General features: G+C 44.6%; 1 pseudogene; it reads left to right on the top strand.

Annotated features, from left to right (window-relative positions):
* The first annotated feature begins 10,330 nt into the window (after positions 1 to 10,330).
* On the top strand, positions 10,331 to 12,762 carry LOC147726637 (uncharacterized; annotated as a pseudogene).
* Positions 12,763 to 12,966: the final 204 nt, after the last annotated feature.

A 12,966-nucleotide genomic window follows, 5' to 3' on the forward strand; every position in this document is an offset into this window, starting at 1 on the left:
AAGCATTGCTGCCCCCCTTGTCCGACATCTTTCTCAACTCACATTGCCTAGCACTGTCTTTGAGGAGCTGTTGTTTTTCCTGAGACACACAGTGACTGTACACACAGACAACTACTGGCGTGCTTTGAAAAAATACGCATTCACAACATTTCCCCTCTCTTTTTTTAATGTCTTTATTGATTTTATTGCTAACTTAAACATATAATAGATGACAGTAGAGTGCATCGTTACATCCAGTTGTAATGGAGAAGCTATTCGTGCAACAGTCTATATCCAAGAAAATCAGATGTTATAGTGACTGGGAAATGTGTGGGCGACAATACAACAGGATATCCAAAAAAGAGAATTGTACAGCATACAATAAAGTGTAAAAGCCACCCCTGCAGCTCTGTTGCAGTTGGAATGTGCACTGTGAGCAAGTCAATTGTGAAAGAGGCATTAAAACAACAAGAAAACAAAACAAAACCAAGGTTCTCTAAATCCGACATAGCGACTCACAGATTACAAACAACCACAATGTTGACATAAAAGTACAAAGGAGCCAACAATGTAATCAGTAAGGATGGGGAGCAGTAAGAAGGGAATGTTCTACTAGAAGGTGTGCGGTCTGTCTGACATGTACAGATCCTACGTAGAGGTCCAGTGGGGTGGAGCTGAGTGAACATGTTGCGGAGGGAGTAGGGCGGAACTCAGTAGCATACGGGGTCTGGGAAGATTCAGTTGTCAAAATTAAATGATCGCATTGGGGCATCCAATGGTCTAGACGTTGGGGGTTGAAGGGAAGTGAAAAGTTTGCTGTAGTATTGCAATATGTCATGCTGGTTAGCCAGTTTTTGACCATGGGCAGATGTCTCCTACCCCAGTGTTGAGCAAACTAGCATTTGGCCAATAGTGTAGGGCCATTGCAGTAAATCGCGTAATGCTTTTTGGAAGATCTTGGATATAGCTCATTAGTGCAAGGAGCGGATGAGGGTCAAGTTGAACATCCTAACAACAAACAATGTCTAGGGGTCAAAGGAGAAAGGGAACTCGACTGTGAGAACCATCCGAGACACAACTAGTTACTAACGAGAGTGGAAGAGAACAAAAATGTGGGTGTATGTGATGAATCTATAGACAAATCTCGAGGATATGGGAAAAATATTCCCATCAGTTGCCACTCTGTACCGCCCTCTTACATCATATGGGTTCTCCTTACCCAGGAGATGTTGTCCACAGCCAACTGATGTTAGTGTAGCTGGAACTATTGAAAAATATGTGTACAAATGGATGGTACAGGAAAATATATTGTGAGTGTATAACTGAATAGCAGTGCAAGAAGTGAAAGTGAAAAGTATTAAAATTGGATAGGACTGAGTAGAAGATAAATTGTATTAATTGCTCTCAGTTCGTCCAAATCTTAAAAATAGTGTAACGTGACAACAGATTTAACATAATATCCGTTAGCAAATAGGGGTCGACATGTTTCAGCAAACGTGGCAGTTATACCACTGCTTTCATCAGGACCAGAATGTTATGCTACTGCAAAAATAGTGAGAATAAAAATTGTATCACCTGTTGTTTCCAGGTTGTTCTAACTTAATTGATCCACCACATCACAATTAGGTATGGGGATAACGCTTCTCCCCAGACAGCGCAGAGGGACGCTAGGAGACACCGCCGGACAGAGCGGTGCTCCTCTTACCTGAGCTGCAGCCAAGTGGGGTGAAGTCTATAGATTCATCACATACACACACATTTTTGTTCTCTCTCACTCTCGTTAGTAACTAGTTGTGTCTCGGATGGTTCTCACAGTCGAGTTCCCTTTCTCCTTTGACCCCTAGACCTTGTTTGTTGTTAGTATTATTATTTGGGGCATATGTCTAGATGCTGGTCGTTAATCCTGCCCTTGGACCCTCCTTCTAACTGTTGTGTTTTGTAGTTCAAGTTGAACTTCCACCATCTGAGTCAGGTGGGAAAAACCTCACCCCAGTAATTTGCAATATGACAACATGTTCACGCCATGTGAATGAAGTTTGCGTCCATGACATTACATTTGGGGCATTCGTAGGATTGTGTATGGTCATATCTATTTTGATCACTTGTGGTAACATTGCTTGTCGTAGAAATTTAAAATGTAGAAGTTTGTGACTGTGATTAGGTGAGATCAATCTGATTTGTGAACAACAGGCGTCAGTGGAAGACCTAAGTCTCCTTTCCAGAGGGTTCTGATCTTATTATCATGAGTAGGTATTAGGCTACACTGGTGTGATACAGTTTTGAAACTAGTTACCTCCCATCAGTGTTGTTTATCAATAGGGGAGGCCGGCATTGGCTCTCTGGTGGGGGCGGGTGCAGGGGGGGCGGACTGCTTCTTTTTTAAAAATTAAACTTACCTAGCACCGCCGCAGGGTCCCGCGTCTTCTCTCCTGCTGGCCTGTGTTCGACTCCAGGACGGAACAGGAAGCAGGCAGCTAGGCTCTCACCCCGGTTGAGATTGGTCTGAGCGCCGTGACACGGCGTTCAGCCAGGGGCTGGAGGGGTGGGCATGTTATCCATACAGGCTTTAATGCAGCCTGCATGGAGAACAGGGACGGGCGCATGACTGTTTTTGGTGGCCCGAGAGGGCATACCAAACGGTCATTGCACACAGGAGTGTTCTACCACTCCTCCAAGCAGCTCCGCCCGCTTCCTCATGCACTGCCGCAGCAGGAGAAAAAAATACAATTATAGTAACATTCAGTTATTATCATTTTATTTTTTTCCTTTCTTTGCTGCTTCTGGCAGTGGGGCGACGCTCCTCCGCATTTGCAGAGGAGCCGCCACTGTTTATCACTAAGGTTAATGGAAGGGACTGTCTGGTGCTAGTGGGTATGCCGGTATGGTGGCGCGTAACGCGGTATGTATGAGATGCATGATGCAGCCGTCCATGACAGTAGTTGTAGTGAAGCGAGCATCTGTAAAGTGAATGAGTGTGGCCATCAGGGAAGAGGTCCACGAACGTGTGGAGGCCATATTGTATGTTTAACCAGGGTTCCCCCCTCTTTTCGAGTTTAGTAGGGAATTCTTGTCCTTAGTACAGGTCTACTGCAAACAATTATCTTGCTATCTTCAATAGTACTCAAAGTACTGAATGTCTTAGACTTCTGTCCTGATGATGACCCTGCAGGATTCTTCTTGTCGGGGTCGAAAAGTCAACATACATCTGGACTGTTTTCCTTTCATTGCCCATGGAAAAAGAGGGAATCTACTCCTGTACTTACTCCTTTAGCAATTGCTAGACAGCAATTGTTGATTTACCATGTCCTTCATTGTTACTTCCTGCCACTTTAGCACGTTTGAACTACATGTGCCACCTCCCATTGTACTTGTATAGCACCCTGTGTTTCAATGTTTAATGTTTAATTTATATGCCAGGATTTAGAAGAAATGTTCTACTCCTTTATTCTTTGTGTAAATCCAATGTGTTTTGTATTTCAACATGGCTTACACTTGAAGGTCTTGTGAGGTAGAATACATTTACATCTCTAAAATAATTAGCTACATTTAAATGAACCCGAAGGAACCCGTCTCATTGTAGGTGTTAAATAGGTATCATGCTTTGGAAACCTATTTTTTTCGTTTAGATTAGAACATTAGATTTTGGTTAAAAGCTCTCAATCTCAAATGCCTCCACCACCCTCACGCGGAATCTTTGCTCTTGACATGGTGAGATACCAGACTGGAAAACGATAAAATGTGTGGGCTTTGCACGTTCATTATGGTAGTCCCCGATTAACAAAACTGGTGTTGGCCTCAAGAGTGCCGAGCGGAAAATACATTTGACTACACTAAGGTGAACCTGAACCTGCTGCATCATTTATTCGCAAAGCTGACGATATTTTCTCAATGAAACTGACACCCTAAAATTCCAATAATTCCCCAAGTAAATTCAATTTCCTCAGCCGGGAAAAGAAAAAAAGAAACACTTCCTGCACCCAGACTCCGAAGTTTCTGGCGTCTGAACTGCTGCTTCAAACATCCTATTTCCATCCTACGCCACCGGCGGTAGGAGGTGTAATTACTTCTGACGAATAGTGAAGCCTGTCGCTTTGGTCTGGGAATGAAGAAGTGTTATCTTAACACACGCACTCTGAAATCGGCCGAAAAGCGGCCCTGGCAAAGATCTCGGCGGCACCCCTAACCCCCGGAAGGGGGGCTGGGGCGGGCCGGCCGAGCACTTTGCCGGGGCCGGTTATGGTTCCCAGTCCGGCCCTGCCTCCAAATACACAATTTTCCTTAGTTTTCGCACACACCCTCGTGCATTTAGGTGCCCCCTTTCATACTCTCTCAGAAACGCATTCTGCGGCGGGCGTGCCGCGAGCACGCGTCTTTCACACATTCCCACTGTGCGTTCTCTAAGTCACATCCGTACTCTTTCACGCACGTTCTTCTTACGTATGATCTTTCTCACTGGGCTGGGGCGTGGCGACACGCGCACACACCTTTCTCCCTCCTTCAGTGCAGTCCTTCGCGAGTATAGACGCAGCCGGGCTTGCTGTCTGCAGAGTCAATAGCCCTCATGGTGACCTGGATTGTCTGGCTTCCTGCCATCTGAGACGCAGAAAGTACGTCCTGTGGTTGGCACGGGCAGCTTCACATAAACAAACCCCATATGGCAGTGGCCCCGTCCTGGTTCCAAAGATAAAGATCTATTATACGGGAAGTGGGCCTTTACTCACACCTCGCCCCAGACTGACCCACCTGGCAGTGCTTCGAGTGGGGGAGTCTGTCACAGTAGCTCTGCTAATAATGTAAATGCGGCTTTATTCCTCAATTATAGCACGAGAATGTAAGTTAATTGATACCAGAAAAGGGCTGAAGGCAGTTGAGGACAGCAGGACTCCTGCAGCCTGCCCATAGCTAGCCCTGCTACGAAGACCGAACTAGTCTCCGCTCCTGTTTATGAATTCATGTATTATTGTAGGTCTTTGACAGCGCGGACCGGAGGGTATGCGAGAGCTGCACGTCACAAAGAGATACACCCCTAGGGTTGCCACCTGGTCAGTTTTTATCTACCGGCCTGGCCTTTGTGTTTTTAAGTTCAGTCTGGCAGAAGTATTGGGAATGCAGTGAAATCCAGTATTTTTCTCTTCTGAAACAAAAACCTAGAACGGTTAAAATAAATGGTTGAAAAGCATTTGAGCGCTGTTTAAACGTTTCGGAATGGTTACTAGAGAAAATCGAGGGATAATTGTTATGGCAAAAAAAGAAACCTGGCCATTTTAGACGAATTCCTATCCGCCTCCCGGCTCTTGGCTGTTCGAGAATGGCAAAAAGTTAACAAGTGGCCGGTATTGTTTTCTCAGAAAGGTGGCAACCTTGGTGGGGCGTGGGGGAGGGGGGAGGCAAGACACAGCTTGACAGGTTTACTGAGTGTGCTGATCACTTACACAGTGTAGTGCGCACAAGCCCGTGGGCCCATGGTTTAGGACTGTACAACGAATCACAGGAAAACGTTTGTTTTTACACAAGAAGAACGCGAGACAATAAGGCAAGACTTCGGCAAATGTAAATGTTGTTATCTACCTGAAGCCGGTTTCAAAGTTTCTGAGTTTTAGAAAGTGCTGTGATGGATTATTTTGTCAACCATGAGGTGGCTGTTAAGTGCAGGAAATCCACGGAAGGCTGAGCTAGGGCTTAATCATCCGTCTGTTTAGCTCGGACGCCTAAAGTAGGTTTAATCGAGTCCTACCTGTTTACATGTGACCTGTTTACATGTGACTGTGCTCAAATGTATAATCTTTTATGGTTCTGTGCAAAGCCGAATAAAAACTACGTTGACTTTGTCAAAGTAAGGTTTTAATTTTGTATTGAGGGGATGTTACGGTAATACGAGGGCGCCTGCAACGGCGCCATTATGTTAAACTGTTAGGATTGTGTTTATGCAGTGCTTTAAATGGGCCGGTACTCACTTTTTTTTATTTTGAGAGGGAGAGTACAGGCACTTCTCAAGAAGAATGCAATACTGTAAATTGGAGAGTACCGGCACTTTTCAGAAACAAGCAGGTTGGTACTCTGGTACAGAGTACCTGCACTTCTATTTTTCCCTGTCAAGCACTGTGTTCATGACATATTGGCAAGGGGGAGGTGTTAAAGCAAGAGTGAAGCTATTGAGGCGCATTAGCCAAACCTTCAAAGATATGTGGCTAGATAAAAAGAGCACCACAGTGAAAGCACCTTTGTTTTGTCCCAATTTTGACACCTTTTTTTCCGCCTTCCCTCCTTAGTTTCTGCCACACTGGTTTGGGCCTGGTCGGGGCGGGGGTTCCCAGCCAAGAAATCACTGTATTTTGCTAAAGTAAGCAACGGTTTGATGAACTAACTACATCGTTTTGAATGCAGTCTGTCTGGGTTTAATAATTGATTTGTACCTTTGGTGTGTTGGTCAGTCATCCGGGCTCGTCGCAGTTGCTGTGATTTCGTTCAGAATAGTGCTGAGAGCTTCGGTGATGCTTGACAGAACACTGCACTACCAGGCCATCTGAAAGAGGGGCTTTTTGCTCGTTCAGAGAGCGCCACCGTGTGATCTGAAGTTGGAAAATGCATGTTTTTTTGTGAAGCCTTTTACACGAGTCAGCCTTTAGTCTCTTTGTGGATGGAAATTTTGGAAACTTACATTAGGCAAAAAGCCTGTCTTATGGAAGTAGTGGAAGTAAATATTAATGCCCCAAAAGCGTGTGTAGATAACATACTTAGTGGGACCCAATCTGTCAATGACGCACTCACAAAGGGTCCCGCCAATCCCCGACTGCAAGGCAGCCCTGGCAAAAGACAAATTCAATTGCAAACCAAGATCTGAGTCCCCAAAGACGTACAGAATCAAGGCCTGTATATCCACATGTGTCACCCAAAACTACACTGTTTTGTTACATTTATATTAAAAACATTTTTTACGAAAAGGTAATACAGAAGCAACATATGAGGTCAAACTGCCAAGGGGTATCTCAGTTGTTTTATCCTAGAATATTGACCAAACGCACTGTTGGTGTCACAGGAGCAAAGAGACTCTCGAAAGGTGCAGACATTGTGGCAAGTACGAAGGAGTGTCATAAAACTAGTGCACTCTCAATGGGATTATGAAAGGTCAGTGGGAGTCCCAAGTGCATCCTTCATAGGTAAGTAAGCCTTTCTGCAGGCAGTGGGACATGGAACAGCACTTTCAAACCACTTTTCCCTCTTTTACTGCTTCACTTTCTCCAGTGCAGATGCAGACTCTCAGTTTTCATTAGTGTCTAATCTATATATGTCAATAAACTATATCCAGGAGGGAGATCCTGATTTTTAAAGCCAAAAATGGCTTTATTGGACCTGTCTTCAACCTAAAATTGTCCACTTCAGGGGTTGTCAATGGAGGAAATAAACGCACCCTTTCTTTTCCACTATCTCCCTCTTCGGAAATGTTAGCATGTATTCTGAAATACATTTTTTTGGGAATAGGGTTCACAATCCTGGTAGCACTGAACACGTCCAAAGAAGGTGCACACCAGCATAGAATGGGATCCTGAAGTTGCACACAATATATGCCAACATCTCATAATACAGGAAGGTACAACTTTATTTCCGAGCCAGAATATGAGCACACCTTTATGCTAAGTTTTGTGGTCCTTGTATACCTGCTCTAGGTTTCTTCCTCTCACCTCTCCTCACAAATCTTTCTTTCCACCCATGTCAACTTTCTTGCATGTCTCTCTCCACCAACCTGTTCCTCACATTCTCTTGTTTTTCTGCCACTTTGTGTTCTCTCTCATCCTAGTATATTCTCCTGTTGTCTTCTTCTCTCCTGACATTTTCTCTTATCGCTTATCCATCTTGTCTAACAGGTCATCTTTCTCTCATTTTTCAATATCACTTGTTACTGCATCACTTCTCTCCTTTTTCAATATCACTTGTTACTGTATCACCTCCTCCTATATATTTCTCTCAAAGCTGTCTTTTGACATTTCTGTATTCCTTGTCCGTCTCATTTAAGTGTCAAATGTATCTGTATTTTGCTTTTTATAATCACCCTCTTTTCCTCAGCTGCCCCCATCTCAATTGTTGCTGTGGCTTTACCAGCTCTATTTCTCCTCAAGCTGAATTCCTTGCTACAAGTACTGCATGCTAAACTGTAGCCAACATTTACATACGGGAGCGAAGCTCTTAAAGACAAAGACGCTGCAGCCTTGGACACAGTAATAGCCAAAAACAATCGGTGGAAAGAAGGGGTGCATACGTAAAAAGTTGGCATAAAATCCCCAGTGCCAAGGTTGGATCCCTAAATTCCCACCTCTGGATCGAGCTGTTTCGCCATGGAAAATGCCCAGCCAGAGAATTTAGAATTTTTGTTTGACTCCCCCAAGTTATTGGGACTGTCGCAACTCTGGGGAATTCAAGCAGATCACCTATCCTTCAAACAAATGGTGAAAAAATCAATGCACATGACATCTGCCTTAGAAGACAAGGTAACACTTGCTAAAAAGGCACATGGCTGGATAGTACTCAGTGACTATGAAATACTCAAACTGCAATCTTACTTGAGTACAGGAGTCAAGTCAAGGATTCTTTATTCGATGATTAAAAATCACCATAAAAGCACATGCATACATTTCATAAAATCTAATTAAATCATTGTTAGAATCCTTACAAAGTAATTCATTAAAAAGGACAAAAAGAGCATTCTGAATACAATAAAATATATCTGAAATCTTGACAATCAGTCTCCCGTTCTCGTAACCCTTAGTCGAACCGCCACTCTAATAAAATTCATTATACTGCACAGTGTGAGAGGGTCTGTCGCTTGTTGTAAGTAGATTAGGGCATCTCGAGCATGTTTCAATTTCATAAAAAGGCACACATGATGAGTACAGGCCTCAGCAAGGCCTGTGAGTGCAAAGGGTTTGCCCTTCTGTGCACGGAGTCCTCAGACTACACAAAGAATTTGGCACGGAAACTGAAAATACAAAGACATACTTTAATAAACCTTTAAAGGTGGTACTACAGCCCACACAACACTCTACAGTATTGTACAAGGTAGCACAAAGAACTTGAGCACACAGTCCCCTTTTATACACAAAGAAGGGGCTCATAAGTAGGCGGATACAACTCAGAACTTGATTTACAACCATATGTGGACATTTCTTGAACAAGATAAATACATGGGTGGGGTTAACGGTTCTTGAGACCCGCGGAAATACACAGTCTTATCTACGCTAATCAAAGACAGATGTGACTCCTACTGAGAATGCGCTAGACGCACAAAGGACTATTTAACTTGTTGCTGGACAAACTTCAAGGGTGACAAGCGGAGAGGTAGGACTCGCCACATGTCGGGCACATGGCAATATGTAGCAGACAAGATGGAGGCCAGAAAACAAAATGGAGTCTGGCCAAAACAGGAATAGGAGCGGGAAAACGGACAAACAGATCACGATATCATGTCTTTAGCTAATGCTTAACCTTATCGCCATTTTATTTACAACAGACGACCCTTTCAGCATTAGCTGAAGACATTCGGTTTTCTAGAATAATCTAGATACTCATCGTTAATATCGATGCTCATCATTTCAGCTATCTCTCTAGTTATATTTTTCTGGTGGACAGCCTCAGCAACGGTTCTTTTTTTAGGCACACAGAATGAAACACACAGAGAACATATCATTGGACTGCATTGGATACATACACAACATGTGAAAATAATTGCAATAACTATACAAAGACCTGTGAGAACTTTCCAACCCCATGTGGAGATCAGAGTCCAGAACCAGCTCGAGAATGTCCAAGTCCCATTTTCGACATGTATATCAGCTGCGATCTTATGTAATTTATTGATGGCTTTATATACAGAAGGAGTATGATCGGGGATAAACACGCAACAGCTACTCCCAATAATTCTACAAGCACCACCTCTATCTGCTAACATCACATCCAAAACCATTCGGTTTTGTAATGCAACAATTCTCCAGTATTACATCTTTCATAGATTCACATGCTTGTATCTTCCCCGTCGTCATGGTGGGAGTCTCACGGTAACAGAATGACCAAAGCAGTATCATAGAGAATAAAACTGCATAGAAAAGCCCATAGGGACTGTAGTATTTGGTAACCAGACCTCCTCATTGTTTGGTCCAAAAGTTAGCCAATCAGCATTGCTGCCCTGCCCTCGCACTCCCCAGCAGAAGCTTCCTGCCTCAGATTTCCAACCGCCTTCGTGTGAGAAAGGAGTCTCCCTGAGCTCTGCTCAGTTTGCTGTTCCTGAGTGAACTATTGACATTTTAATTCTACTGTCTTTTCATCTGGATTAAGGTATTGTGTGTACCTATTTTCTTTCATAATGGCTGAAAGCTCTAAAAAGAGGCTTTTCAGGCCTTGCAGATCCTGTGGAAAGGCCAGGCTTTTCTCTGAAGATCCTCACAAGGACTGCCTATATTGTCTTCATCCTAAGCATGTGGCCAAGGATTGTAAATATTGTAGAACCTTCTCTGCTAAAACTCTGAGGGACAGAGAGGCTTGTTTGCTGTTTTGGCTTCAAAAGAAGAAGGCCGCATCAGACTTAGATTCTGGGGAGGAATCTTCTAAATTAACACCTAAAAAGAGAAAGGCCTCACATTCTGAGGAAAGGGTGGAGCCTAAAAAGGTTAAACCAAGGGAGAAATTGGCGTCATCTCTCCCTCTTACTCCCCTCATGAAGCCGTCAGGTCAGAAAGGGACAGGGTCTGCTCCGTCGACCAGTTCCCTGGTGTCTTCTGCAAAATCTGTGGTAAAGTCTTCAGCCCCGTCGACGACTTCACCGTTGACGACGACTGTTTCGACGACGACGGCTCTGACAACGACAGGATTTAAGGCAGCGACGACGACGACAACGTCAACGACGACAACGTCGACGAGTATGACCATCCCGTCGACGAAGAGACTGTCGACGACGACGATGTCGTCGACGACAAAAGGCTCGACGACAAAGACGTCGACGACTCCGTCGACGGAGACCCCGTCGACGGCGGTCCCGTCGACGATGGATTTGGTGACGACGGCTCCGTCGACAATGGCTATGTCGTCGACGACACCGTCGACAAAGACTATACTTTCAACGGCAAAGGCATTTAAATCGCCACAGTCGAAGACTATGATTTCTATTCGATCTTTTCAGTCATCAAGGGGTTCGGCGACTATAAGCAAATCTGCAGAATTCACGTCGTGGACGCAGATTTCGCCTTTACCACCATCTTCTTTACTGGAACAGGATTCAGAAGGAGAGGAGTCGTCAGGTGCAGCCTACAGCCCCTCACAACTCAAAACAAAGAGCCAGGACACAGACGAGGAAGAGGTTTTTTCCTTCAAAGAGAGAGCTCAATCTTCAAGATATGAATCTTTCCAGGAAACATGTAATTATAATGAGGATGACGAGCAACAAGAGGAGTCGCAAGAGGAGGAGCGAGAGGAGTCAGTCTCCATACCTGTGTCTCTTGTCTCTGACCTCAGGTTCATGATAAACGATTATTATCGCCGCTTTCTGGAGGCGAATGCTCCTCCGTCATCTACGCCGGTGGCTTCATCGCAACCTCCAAAGACCCAATCTACTTCTCATGAGAAGGTTGTGAGATCACCACCAGTGATAACAATCAGGGATGATCTAACGGATTCCGATGATGATGATCAGCCTAAGGAAGGTGAGCTTGTACATGATTCTACGGGGCAGGAATGGAATGAGTACATTTTGCCGTCGGCCCCTTCACCTACTCCGCTGCCAACCACTTCTCCTCCTCAAGACATTGGAGGGTTCCATGACATTATGGAGAAAGCAGCTAAGAGGTTTGATTTGGATATGGAAGTTAAAGAAACTGAATGTTTCTTATATGATTTCAAAGATGACGCCAGGAAATCTGCTCGATCAATCCCGATTATCACTCACGTTTGGGAATAGGGCCTAAAATGTTTTCAAAACACCGGCTTCCATAGCGGTTTCGGTTCCAAGGATCGAAAAAAAGTATAGAGCGCCAGAGTCTGCTGCAGCCTGTCTAATAGGACACCCGAGACCAGAGTCGGTCGTGACGCAGGCGGCACAGAGGAATTCTAAGAACCCGGTTGCTACTTCATTGGTGCCGCCAGACAAAGCAGGACGGAGGATGGATGGGGCCGGGAAGAGATTTGCGGTCATGGCAGCCTCTACGATTAAAGCAGCCAATGCTATGGCCCTTATTAGCCGTTTTAACAGACAAATGTGGTCGGATCTGGCACCCATTCTGTCTGCACTAACAGGAGGATAAGAAAGAAGAGGCAGCGGCTATCCTCCGAGACGGGGCAAAGTCGGCTACTGAATCAATTGACATTGCCATGGACGTTTCTTCTATGGCTTTCAGGCAGATGGCAGGAGCAGTTTTGTTTCAGAGACAGGGTTGGCTTAAGGCAACATCCTTTCGTCCGGAGGTGCAAGCGAAGATTGTAGACATGCCATTCGATGGCGAAAATCTATTTGAAAAACATGTAGACAAAGCGCTACAGGGTATCAAATTTGACACGGATACAGCTAGAGCACTGGGATCCCTTCAACAAGGACGGTTCCAGTCCTTTCGTAAAAGAGGTGCAAGGGGTCAATTTAATCAGAGATCTTCATATCAGACCAACAGATATCAGCCTTATAACCAACAGGGATATAGGCAATACAATTCAAGCAATCAGTACAGGCCCTCCAACTCCTCTTACCAGCAGCAGTCTAGGGGCAAATCTTCCAATAGAGGGAAGAATCAACCATCTAACAGACGTCAATGATTTCAGGCCGGCGCTCCCCATACAGCATATCCCGGAAAACGACCACTATCTGTCTCAATACTTCAACAATTGGATGTCCATAACATCGGACAAATGGGTTTTGGATGTAATAAGTACAGGCCATACCCTAGAGTTTGTGGAAATGCCACCAGATCATCCCCCGGTGCTCAGACACCACCAACATCGTCAGGAGCTGCAAAAGGA

Source organism: Lissotriton vulgaris, chromosome 3_1 (assembly GCF_964263255.1).
Source record: "Lissotriton vulgaris chromosome 3_1, aLisVul1.2, whole genome shotgun sequence".
Taxonomy (NCBI): Eukaryota; Metazoa; Chordata; class Amphibia; order Caudata; family Salamandridae; genus Lissotriton; species Lissotriton vulgaris.